Source organism: Babylonia areolata, chromosome 21 (genome assembly GCF_041734735.1).
Source record: "Babylonia areolata isolate BAREFJ2019XMU chromosome 21, ASM4173473v1, whole genome shotgun sequence".
NCBI classification, from domain to species: domain Eukaryota; kingdom Metazoa; phylum Mollusca; class Gastropoda; order Neogastropoda; family Buccinidae; genus Babylonia; species Babylonia areolata.
The window spans coordinates 11,024,810-11,038,116 of NC_134896.1; the positions used below are offsets into that span (position 1 = coordinate 11,024,810).

General features: G+C 40.6%; 1 pseudogene across 1 annotated transcript in view; it reads right to left on the reverse strand.

Moving 5' to 3' along the window:
• Positions 1-386: 386 nt before the first annotated feature.
• The window catches only part of LOC143295767 (cytochrome P450 2B6-like), a 19,291-nt pseudogene continuing 6,370 nt past the window's right edge, over positions 387-13,307 (reverse strand). Inside the window, exons 4-7 of the transcript XR_013057074.1 lie at positions 11,937-12,179; positions 8,140-8,254; positions 6,679-7,005; positions 387-3,949 (exon numbers count right to left, since the gene is read on the reverse strand). The product of XR_013057074.1 is annotated as a cytochrome P450 2B6-like (transcript). The remainder of the gene's footprint in view (positions 3,950-6,678; positions 7,006-8,139; positions 8,255-11,936; positions 12,180-13,307) is intronic.

Genomic DNA, 13,307 nt, shown 5'->3' on the forward strand with positions numbered 1-13,307 from the left:
ACAGTTTGTACCAATAGATCGACAGTTCCACTGAAACACATTTAGGTTGTTGTTGACCGTCATTGCTCGAGAAAGTTCAGTGATTGTCTATTGTTGATCACAGTGTGTGTGTGTGTGTGTGTGTGTGTGAGTACACGTGTGTGTGTGTGTGTGTGTGTGTGTGTGTGTGTGTGTGTGTGTGTGTTATTGTAAAGTGCTTTGAGAGGCTTGAAAGCACTATATGAATGTATTTTCATTGAAAACGTTGTATAAATACATTAATGCATTATCATTGTAATTGTTTTTATTACACACAACACACACACACACACACACACACACACACACACACACACACACACACACACACACACACACACACACACACACACATCAGTATTCATCAGTAAGTGATAAAAAGGCAGATTCTGCGTATTTAATACCTGATCGATCTGAAGATAGAGAAATCGTTTCATATTGGAAACAACAAATCAGCTGAACTCATGCAATATTTATTCTACACGAGACATTTTTCGTATTCTTTTTCTGTGTTGATTCCAAGTCGGTGCTTCAGGCACTACAATCATTGAAAATTACAGACAAGATTTGAAATGATAATTGAAATCAGCTTTATGTTCGTGAGGCACTACAATTACATTCTCCTGGATACAACCTCATTCTTCAGTTTATTAAAATGAAAAACTGGACAGAGCAGCGAAACGAGGAGCAAAACGTCGTCCAGAGTCAGCTCATGAGGATTTTCCTTTGTCCTTTCAAGAATTTTACAGTTCAGTAGAAATCTATTCATGGAAACAGTTTCAGATTTCCCTTACGAAATATTATACAAAGAACATGAATTTTACTATTACCGATGTTTGAAAAAACAACAACAACAACAACAAAAAACACATCACAAAACACAGGGGGGAAAAAACATGTTCACATTAACAGGAAAAAAAAACTCCGTCCCTCATGTGTAGAAAACTAATTCTTTTATAACCAAATATGCCAGAAATATCACATGTATTTACAAACCAGATATCACCCCAGGACATGTTGCCATCTGTGTTGTTATGAAGCAATATATCCCAAGTGCTTTTGAAACACTCTGTTCAAAATAATTTCTGAGTCCCCAATGATGCTTCTTCAGTTGTACATGGTTGACAGAAAGATGTAATACTACGTAGTGTATATGGGATTGATACATTCGATAAAAAGTTAGATAATCACACATGATATTCGTCTTAGCTATAAAACCTGTAATGAAAAACTGAAATAACTACAAATAACAACCCGTGTGAAGAAAGGCTCGAAATTATTACATTCTCCTCGTGCAACATAAATTCCTTTTATTAAGAGGGAGCAAAAATTACATATTATCATTCATTTGGGAATCACATGAAACAAATAAAATAATAAATGGCAAAACTAAAGTGGTTTCAAATTATAATTTGTCATAACAGTTGAGTTTCAAACAAAATTCTAAAGAAAACGGGCAATCAGTGATATGCGCATTTTCTGTAAATATGAGATTCGTTACAGCATCATTTATGGTTTTGCAGGTTCTCACTATTGCTTTGGAGGAAAACTAGAAGACATTGTGAAGAACAAAGGTGAAAACTGCTTAAAAGTGAAGTTAAATATAGAACTAGTACTCTTTTGAAAATAACATTACAAAAAAAGAAGATGAAATATTCAATCATACAATTCTTTTTCATTTTGTATACAGATGAGGAATACGTAAAAACAGACCATATACAGAGCACCTTTTTTGAATGAGTTAAGAAACAATTATTAATTGAATTTAAAAAATATGTGCGTGCAATGGAAATGTCGAACACGGTCTTTGCTAGATATTTTTGCTATGAAATAGTGTCCATGATTACATAAAGCGTATTGAAAAGAATATTCCACAACAAAATATGGTGAAAAATGATAATGCACAACAAGGAGCAGTAGTACCATGATTACTGTCAACAAACACAGAAGCAAACACTGTCTCTGAAGCCTTCAGTGACAATGTCTTACGGCACCGGGATGTGAGTCCTTTTTTGTGAGTATTAATTCACATTCTGGGAACGGCACGAATTTTGTCAGTGACAGTTGTCTACCTTCTTCTTCTTCTGTCGTGGGCTGCAGCTCCCACGTTCACTCGTATGTACACGAGTGGTCTTTTACGTGTATGACTGTTCTTACCCTGCCATGTAGGCAGCCATACTCCTTTTTCGAGGGGGTGCATGCTGGGTATGTTCTTGTTTCCATAACCTACCGAACGCTGACATGGTGGATTACAGGATATCACACAGAGAAATCTGTTGTGATAAAAAGAAATACAAATACAAATCTTTAACGTGCGTATTTGATCTTCTGCTTGCGTATGCACACGAATGGGGCTCAGGCACTAACAGGTCTGCACATATGTTGACATGGGAGATCGGGAAAATCTCCACCATTTACCCACCAGGCGCCGTTAAAGAGATTCGAATCCGGGACCCTCAGATTTAAAGTCCAACGCTTTAACCACTCGGCTAGTATTATCAGTGGTTTCTCCAGTCAATGGGAAACCATTTACAGCTTAGTCTTTTGTGAAGGACTATGACTCTCAAACTAGGAGGCAAAACTACACTGGCTCTTACTGCTGCAGCCTTGTGGGCTAGCTGGCCTTTGGGAACCATCCCAACGCCGACTGTCCTGAAACCCTCTTGGCCGAGAGAGTGGACATGTACTTGTGCAAGACACTCTCCACTATAATCAAATTCTAGCGCAAGTAGTCGGAACAGCAGTTGCCTCCTCTGCTGTTCTGATGGTCATAGTCGGACACGACTGACTATCATATATATTAAAAAGTACGACCATCAGTTGTCTAACAAAGATTTTCAAAGATTCAAAGATTCAAGGAAATCTAATCCTTTTGCCCCTTTTGGGGTGTGGAGGATACAATGACAATACATACTCATTGAATCACAACTTCAGTCCAACGATGTCTCCGAAACACGCAAAAACGCACACCCACGCAAGCACACACACACACGCGCTAATGATGATTTGCAACAAAACAAATCAAACTTGAACATACTGACAAGTATGTTTTAGATGTAACAAAAGTTACACAACCTTTCCAAGTTTTATGAATTTACTTAGATTAAGTTGTGTTTTCTTCCCAGCACTGAATAAATTGCATAAACCGAACATTGATATATGTGATTTATTTTATGTGATATCAGTTTATTTCGAATTTAAGTATTTTGGGGACATTCTAAAACAAAATGAAATTCATCCCTAACTGTATCAATATTACATTCCTTGCAAATTCTGTTTTCTCTGTTTTCGCCTTCTCTTCTTCCTATTTCGATTTGCAGTTTATGGTTACTGCAACGAAACTTTATCAGAGGATATATGTATCTGGAAGTTGAGAGATATATTTTTCTTGACAACATTGAGATGTGTAACATAATCATGTCTTGAATATTTTTGTTATAGCGTCTTACAATACTGAGGTGTGTAACATAACAGGAAATCCTGTCTTGAAGGCTTTTGGTAACTGTCTAAATTAATGAAATGTGTAACATAAAAGGAAATCCTATCTTGAAGGCCTTTGTTAACAGCATCATACACCACTGAAGTCTGTAACATAACAGGCTATCCTGTCTTGAAGGCTCTTGCTAACAGTGTCTTATGACAATGAAATGTGTAACACAAAAGGAAATCCGGTCTTGAAGTCCTTTTTTGACAGCGTTTTCCACCGTTGAGGTGTGTCCCTTGGCTTTTATGCAAGTACTATTTCACATCCTAGGAACAGCGCGGATTTTGAAGGGCTGCGGAGTGTGCGACAGCCCGAACACCCCTTCCAGAGACGGCAGCTGACCTTCACCTTCCTCTGCCGGCAGGAAGCGGAACTGCTGGACGAGAGTGACCAGGTACAGGAACAGTTCCATGCGGGCCATTGACTCTCCCATACACGCACGTTTCCCTGGAAACCACCAATAATATCATCAATGATGATGATGATGATAACAATGATAATTATGATAATAGTAATGATGATAATGACAATCATAATGAAGACAATAAGAATCATCATCATCATCATTATAAAATCATTACTATCATTATTATCATTATGATTATCATCACTATCATTATTATTATTATTAATGATAATAGTAATGACGATAATAATCATGACGATGATGGCAATAATAGTAATGATGATGTTGCCATACACAAACGTATCTCTGAAAACCACCAATAGTAGCAGTATAATAATAATAATAATAATAATAATAATTATAATAATTATAATGAGTGTGTGTGTGTGTGTGTGTGTGTGTGTGTGTGTGTGTGTGTGTGTGTGTGTGTGTGTGTGTAGTCACATTTTGGTGTGTGTATGTAACATAGATATAATGTTTTATGTTAACAAAAGCGTTTTTGTAAAGCACCTAGAGCAGATTTCTGGATAGTGTGCTATATAAGTATCCATTATTATTATTATTATTATTATTATTATTATTATCATTAATACTAGTGATGATGATGATGATGATGATGACAATAATAGTAATGATGGTGCTGATGCAGATTGTAGTAATCATACATACAACTACTACTATTGCTATTACTACTGCTGCTATTGTATTATCATCATCATCATTGTTGTTGTTGTTGTCGTCGTCGTCATCATCATCATCGTTGTTTTTGTTATTATCATTATTATTATTATTATTATTATTGTTGTTGTTGTTGTTGTTGTTGTTGATGTTGTTATGTTGTTGCTATGATTGTTATTGTATCATTATTGTATGACAATAATGATAATAACAATGATTCAGATAACAATAAGAAGAATAATGACAACCCTTTTGTTCCCGTGGGTTCTTTTACACGCGCTGCATGTATGCTCCATACGGGACTTCGATTTATCATCATATCCGTAAGACTAGCACCCAGACCACCACACAAGGTCTCGTTCGTGTTCAAAGAGGGGGTGGTGGTGGTAGATAAATTACGGTTCATATATAGAACAGTCAATTCCGTGCACACTTGATTCTTGGGTGGGCGCTGCCACGGCTTTTTTTTTTATATTTGTGTGTGTGTGTGTGCGTGTTGTGTTGTGTTGTGTTGTGCATGTGTGTGTGTGTGTGTGTGTGTGTTGTGCATGTACATGTGTGTGTTGTGTTGTGTTGTGCATGTGTGTGTGTGTGCGTGCGTGCGTGTGTGTTTGCAGAAACGAACAGTCATGTCAAGAAGTTTGTTTCAATCCATAAGAAATATACCTACTGATTCAGAAACAAATATACGCTCAACACAGTATGTATGATAGTCAGTCGTGTGCGACTATGACCATCACAACAGCAACTGCTGTCCCAGCTATGTGGGCTAAAATGTTCTTCTAGTGGAGAGTGTCCTGCCCAAGTTATATCCCCACTCTCTCGGCCAAGAGGGTTTCAGGACAGTCGGTGTTGGGATGGTTCCCAAAGGCCAGCTTGCCCCCCAAGGCTGCAGCACCTAAGAGCCAGCGCAATTTTGCCTCCTAGTTTGAGAGTCATAGTCCTTCACAAAAGACAAAGCTGTAAATGACTTCCCACTGCAGTGGAGACACCACTGATCATACAGCTCTCACTCTGCTGTTGGTCCGACTGTGAGCTTATGTCGATTTGTGATTTTAACTGAGCGCCAAAGGTAAACACAGTATAAACTCTTGAAATACATGCAACTCCCAAGCGTTGTGAGTAAACTATTAAACAAGAAAGGCAAGGCCTTCAAGACTCACTTGTGATACACTTTTTAAAAAATCCAAGCTTTTTATGTATTGAGTATAATGCATTTACTGTTATATTTATATTTTTTGTATTCTCTAAACTTGGCACTTTGATCTGATATTCGACCCAACAAAAGATCTGTCATTATTATCATTTTTTTGTTCAAACAGGAACTTCTTTTGCTAAGCATGGAAGTTTTGTTTATTGCAAACGTTTTGGTGCAGACAGTAAAATAAGGGAAATTACTCTGTAATTAATGCTGGGGGACTTAGTTTGCTTAAAGCTGATCTTTCTCATCTTAAACATTACATTTTGAAATTATACTCAATACATAAAAAGCTTGGATTTTTTTTTAAAAAGTGCATCACAAGTGAGTCTTGAAGGCCTTGCCTCTCTTGTTTCAAAATGTAATGTTTAAGATGAGAAAGATCAGTTTCAAGCAAATTAAGTCCCCTAGCATTAATTAGAGTAATTTCCCTTCTTTACTATTTGCACCAAAACGTTCGCAAAATAAATAAAACTTCCATGCTTAGCAAAAGAAGTTCCTGTTTGAACAAAAAATGATAATTATGACTGCTCTTGTTGTTGGGTCGAATATCAGATCAAAGTGCCAAGTTTAGAGAATACAAAAAATATAAATATAACAGTAAATGCAGTTTGCATATAATTAGGCTTCATTTTTTATTTTTTTGTGCCCATCCCAGAGGTGCAATATTGTTTTAAACAAGATGACTAAAAAGAACTGAATTTTTCCTATTTTTATACCTAATTTGGTGTCAACTGACAAAGTATTTGCAGAGAAAATGTCAATGTTAAAGTTTACCACGGACACGCAGACACACACACACACACACACACACACACAGACAACCGAACACCGGGTTAAAACATAGACTCACTTTGTTTACACAAGTGAGTAAAAAAAAAAAATCATCATCACCTAAGCCAAAGGGGATGGACTCTTCCAGCCACAGCAGTTTCCCATCCGGGTCGAGGAATCTCTCGGGCCGGAAGTTGTCGGGGTCACCCCAGATGTCAGGGTCTTGCAGTGCGGACGTCATGAAGGCGATGACGATGGCGTCCTTGGGAATCACGTGACCGCGGAAGGTGACGGGGCGGGAGGTGGCGTGATGGATGGCGAGGGGGCCCGACGTTGCCTCGGCGCAGGGCCTCCTGGATGGTGGCCTCCACGTACGCCAGACGGGGCCGGTCATGCATGGAGGGCGGGCGGTGGAGTCCCACGACCTCAGAGACCTCTTGGAAGCACCTGCACAGTATCCAGAGTACGCATCCAATCGAATGACAGGGCTCGATGTTTAGCTGCAATTATTTTAATGCTGTCCGTGTGTCAACGTCAACTACATACCGGTTCTATATTTGTTAGCGTCAACTACATACCGGTTTTATATTTGTTAACGTCAACTACATACCGGTTCTATATTTGTTAACGTCAACTACATACCGGCTCTATATTTGATAACGTCAACTACATACCGGTTCTATATTTGTTAACGTCAACTACATACCGGCTCTATATTTGTTAACGTCAACTACATACCGGCTCTATATTTGTTAACATCAACGACATACCGGTTTTATATGTGTTAACGTCAACTACATACCGGCTCTATATTTGATAACGTCAACTACATACCGGTTCTATATTTGTTAACGTCAACTACATACCGGCTCTATATTTGTTAACGTCAACTACATACCGGCTCTATGGTTCAAACAAGACTTGGTGTTAAGCCGCACTGCTTTGATTAATGTTGTCAGTTCGATGACGTCAACCACACACGGGTTACTGTTTATTAATGTAATGTCTGTCTATACGAATAAACGTATATATGAATATATGTATAGCTATTACAGCAAACAATTCGCAGGTTAAGACAGGGCTTATATCAGAAATTGAAATAAACATACAGTTGGGCCATCAGCAAAAAGTGATATCTGTATATCTGTATGATCAATGATTTTTCAACTGCAATGTGAATTCATTTTTACAGCTCAGTCTTTTGTGAAGGGCTATGACTTTCAAACTAAGAGGCAAGACTGCACCGGCTCTTAGTGCTGGAGCCTTGAGGAGCGCTAGCTGGGCCTTTGGGAACCATCCCAACGCTGACTGTCTTGGCTGAGAGGGTAGGGATGCAACTTGGGCAAGACACTCTCCACTGTAATCAAATTCTAGCCCAGAGAATCGGGTCAGCAGTTGCCTCCTCTGCTGTACTGATGGTCATAGTCGGACACTAGCCCAGATAATCGGGTCAGCAGTTGCCTCTTCTGCTGTACTGATGGTCATAGTCGGACACTAGCCCAGAGAATCGGGTCAGCAGTTGCCTTCTCTGCTGTACTGATGGTCATAGTCGGACACTACTGACTGACTGTCACACAGCACCTGTCCTGGACGTTGGGGTGGTGCAGGAGGAAGAGCAGGGTCCACATCACAGCGGCTGACGTCGCGTCAGTGCCAGCCACCACCAGTTCTAGGCCGTTCCTCACCAGGTTCTCCTCTGTAACGTACGTGTCTTGCGTTGTATTGCTTTGTATATTGTATCTGTATTGTTGTGTTGTGTCGTGTTATGTTGTATTGTGCTGTATTGTGTAATATTGTATTGTGTTGCGTTATATTGCATTGTATTGTATTGTATTCTATCACATTTTGTCACAACAGATTTCTCTGTCATGAAATTCGGACCACAGTTCAACGACACCTTTTCTTGTTGTTGTTTTATCTGCCAGCAAGTTCATTTGTTTTCCAATCAAAGATGATTTTTGCTACAGATTTTTTTTTACCAGAGACAACTCTTTTGTTGCCGTGGGTTCTTTGACATGTGCTAAATGCTGCGTACGTCCACACCACCACCCAAGATCTAGCGGAGGGGGTGGTGGGGGTGGAGGAGGAGAAAGTACTGGTGGGTGTGGCATTCGATACCTGTGCGGTCAGACTCTCTCGTTTCCGACGTGGACGTTCTACCGCTGGACTATCACTCTACATGTTTGGTTGTTGTTTTCATGATTCAGACTGTCCACCAGCTCTTGCTCATATGCTCTTGCCCATGTCTTTCACTGTGTATTGTATTACTCTTTTTTTTGCCACACCAGATTTCTCTGTGTGAAATTCCGGCTGCTCTAACCCAGGGACAGCGCGTCGCTACACTGAGAGCGCCACCCTTTTTTTTTCCTGTCTGCAGTTGGGTTTTTTTTTTTTTTTTTTTTTATCTATTTTCCTATTGAAGTAGATTTTTCTACAGAATTTTGCCTGGGACAACCCTTTTGTTGTGGTGGGTTCTTTTACGTGCGCTACGTGCATGCTGCACACGGGACCTCGGTTTATCGTCTCATCCAAATGACTAGCGTCCAGACCACCACTCAAGGTCTAATGGAGAGGGAGAAAATACTGGCAACTATGCCGAGATTCGAACCAGTGCGCTTAGATTCTCTCGCTTCCTCACTCCACATATGTTCCATATCTCGAAAAATCAAACAGCTAATGGATTTACTTAAATGATAATTATGTTCCCAGCAATAATGATGATGATGATGGTAATAATGATGATGACGGTAATCATAATCATCATCATCATCTAGAAAAGAGCGGTGACTCTCTCCGTTTACAAGGTACACAGCTTCAAACCAATGCTGCTTAAGCTACCGATTCAGCGAGCACACATGTCAATAACAGGTTCATTGGAACAAACTAGGACACGTGTTAATTCACTCCATACGAACGGCGAAAGAGACGACGTTAACAGCGTTTCACCCCAATTGCCATCATCAAAATATTGCAAGCGGAAGGCTCTTATACTGAAGAGGTGAATGTTGACAAAGAATACCACAATTCTGACGACGGAAGCTAAAGGTTGGGTCATTCAGACACCCACTGGACATCCGAGGGGTCTGTGTAGAGGAGAAGAGAGGACTGGCCGTACTGAGTGAGTTAAAAAAAAAAAAAAGGAATCGCCGGGCTTGTCCTTATACTAATCATCTGACATGTGCACACAGCAGCAATGACAGCAGAACTGTGCAAAACACAAATCAGCTTTTGTTCACGAAGGACATAACATTTTAATCCCGAATAAGCCACATTATACGGACAATACAGAACAAAACCATGGTTGCCTTGTTGTTGTTGTTGTTGTTATTGTTCTTGTTGTTTTACTTGGAATGAATAAACAAGGAGGCCAGTCTTGAATAAAAGCTCGCAAAAAACAAAATATTAAAACTGTTTGCTGATCACAATTTCTGGAAGACAGAATGGCAACACTGTGAGCTGATATATATATATATATATAAACAAAAAAGCAAACAAAAAACCCAACAGTGAAACACAAATTGTAAAACAGATATGAAAAACAAACCAAACCGGTACAGTACAGATAAAGGGAAAGAGAAAGAAAGAGAGAGGGGAAGAGGGAGAAAGAGAGAGACTGAGACAGACAGAGACAGTCAGTGAGAGGCAGAAAGAAAAAGAGAGAGGGGAAGAGGGAGAAAGAGAGAGACTAAGATAGACAGAGACAGTCAGTGAGAGGCAGAAAGAAAAAGAGAGAGGGGAAGAGGGAGAAAGAGAGAGACTAAGATAGACAGAGACAGTCAGTGAGAGGCAGAAAGAAAAAGAGAGAGGGGAAGAGGGAGAAAGAGAGAGACTAAGACAGACAGAGACAGTCAGTGAGAGGCAGAAAGAAAAAGAGAGAGGGGAAGAGGGAGAAAGAGAGAGACTAAGATAGACAGAGACAGTCAGTGAGAGGCAGAAAGAAAGAGAGAGAGGGGAAGAGGGAGAAAGAGAGAGACTAAGATAGACAGAGACAGTCAGTGAGAGGCAGAAAGAAAAAGAGAGAGGGGAAGAGGGAGAAAGAGAGAGACTAAGATAGACAGAGACAGTCAGTGAGAGGCAGAAAGAAAAAGAGAGAGGGGAAGAGGGAGAAAGAGAGAGACTAAGATAGACAGAGACAGTCAGTGAGAGGCAGAAAGAAAAAGAGAGAGGGGAAGAGGGAGAAAGAGAGAGACTAAGATAGACAGAGACAGTCAGTGAGAGGCAGAAAGAAAGAGAGAGAGGGGAAGAGGGAGAAAGAGAGAGACTAAGATAGACAGAGACAGTCAGTGAGAGGCAGAAAGAAAAAGAGAGAGAGGGGAAGAGGGAGAAAGAGAGAGACTAAGATAGACAGAGACAGTCAGTGAGAGGCAGAAAGAAAAAGAGAGAGGGGAAGAGGGAGAAAGAGAGAGGGGAAGAGGGAGAAAGAGAGAGACTAAGATAGACAGAGACAGTCAGTGAGAGGCAGAAAGAAAAAGAGAGAGGGGAAGAGGGAGAAAGAGAGAGACTGAGACAGACAGAGACAGTCAGTGAGAGGCAGAAAGAAAAAGAGAGAGACTAAGATAGACAGAGACAGTCAGTGAGAGGCAGAAAGAAAAAGAGAGAGGGGAAGAGGGAGAAAGAGAGAGACTGAGATAGACAGAGACAGTCAGTGAGAGGCAGAAAGAAAAAGAGAGAGGGGAAGAGGGAGAAAGAGAGAGACTGAGATAGACAGAGACAGTCAGTGAGAGGCAGAAAGAAAAAGAGAGAGGGGAAGAGGGAGAAAGAGAGAGACTAAGATAGACAGAGACAGTCAGTGAGAGGCAGAAAGAAAGAGAGAGAGGGGAAGAGGGAGAAAGAGAGAGACTAAGATAGACAGAGACAGTCAGTGAGAGGCAGAAAGAAAGAGAGAGAGACAGAAAGAGTAAGACAAAGATAGATTCAAATACAGAAAGATAGATTCAAATACAGAAAGATAGATTCAAATACAGAAAGATAGATTCAAATACAAGGCAGACAATAAGAGAGGTAGAGAGAGACAGACAGACAGAAAGTGACAGAGAGACAGAGAGAGATTCTTACAGACAGACAGACAGAAAAACAGACAGACAGACATAAAAAGACTGAAAGAGGCAGAGACGAAAACAAGAAAAAACAGTTTAAAAAAAACACACGGTGCAATCAGATTACAGAGAGAGGGAGACAGAGACAGAGAGAGAGACAGACAGAGAGACAGACAAAAAGACAGTCAGACGAGAGAGACAGAGAGGCGGATAAACGGATAGACAAAGAGACAGAGACAGACAATGAGAAATGAATACAAATTGGCTGTTCTTGTAGTAGTAGTAGTTGTTGTTGTTGTTGTTGCTGTTGCTGTTTTCTTTGTTGTCCTCTGTGATACAAACCGTTCAACGTGGTCTCCACATCGCCACGGATCTTCCGCTTCTCAATTTCACGGAGGTAAGCGTAGAAGAAGTCCTTGTCCTCCATCCCGTCCTCTGCCCCTTCCTCCAGGGTCCTCTGATGTTCCGCCAGCTGCTCACCAACGAAGCTGGTCATGGAATCATTGATGGCCTTCAGCTCCTTCATTCGGAACAAGTCACCAGGAAGGTGGAGGAGAAAGGGAAGAAAATGCAGGACCGCCGTTCCTGTACGCGCAATTTTAAAGTTTAGGGGTGATGATTATAACAACAAAAATAATAACAACAACAAAAATAATAACAACAAGAAAAACAATAAACCGAAACCACTCTCCTCCACATCCTCAACAATCTACTGCTAGCGTCCGACTCGGGAAACATTTCCCTTCTCACTCTTCTCGACTTGTCAGCCGCCTTTGATACGATAGACCATTCAACCCTTTTTCATTTTTACATTTGGTGTCAACGGCACTGCTCTCAGCTGGTTCAAGTCATATCTCACCGACCGATTCCAGTCTGTTGTAGTTGATAACTGTCAGTCCGAACCCGTTAAAGTCGAACACGGAGTCCCATAGGGATCTGTTTTAAGCCCTGTGCTCTTCACACTGTACACTGCTCCTCTCGCTGAAATTATCAACCGACAAAATGTCAGTCATCATTCTTATGCTGATGACACTCAACTTAAGAAAAGTGATACCCCTGAAATATTGCCACCGCTCTTGCGCGAAACATCTGCTTCCTGGACAGTGAAAAACTGGATGACTCTTAACAAGTTACAATGGAACGCAGACAAAACCGAAGAAATCATCATAGGAACTAAACAAAGACTCTCTTCCATCACAACTGACACAATCAAACTTGGCAGCACATCCATCCCTCTTTTCAGCTCAGTCAGGAGCCTCGGCGTTGTCCTTAACAACACACTGTCCATGCAAACATTTATCAGTGAGACCTGTCAATCCTGCTATTGTCAATTGCGGCGCATCAGTTCCTTTTGGAAATATCTGTCCCCACGAAGGCAACATCTAGACTTGTCGTTTATCTCATTCTCTCTCGCCTTGACTACTGTAACTCTCTATTGTCTGGTTTGCCTGCTTCATCCATTCAGTCCCTTCAGCGCATACAAAACTCTGCTGCCCGACTCGTCCTCAGAAAGAAAAGATCTGAGCACATCACTCCTCTTTTGCATCATCTCCATTGACTTCCTGTCTCACACAGAATAAAGTACAAGATCAACACTTTATGTTATAAATGTATTCACAAATCAGCCCCTTCCTATCTCTATGACTGCCTTCACCTCTACACTCCATCTCGCTCTCTATGATCGGCTTCGGATCCACTCTGTTTACGCATACC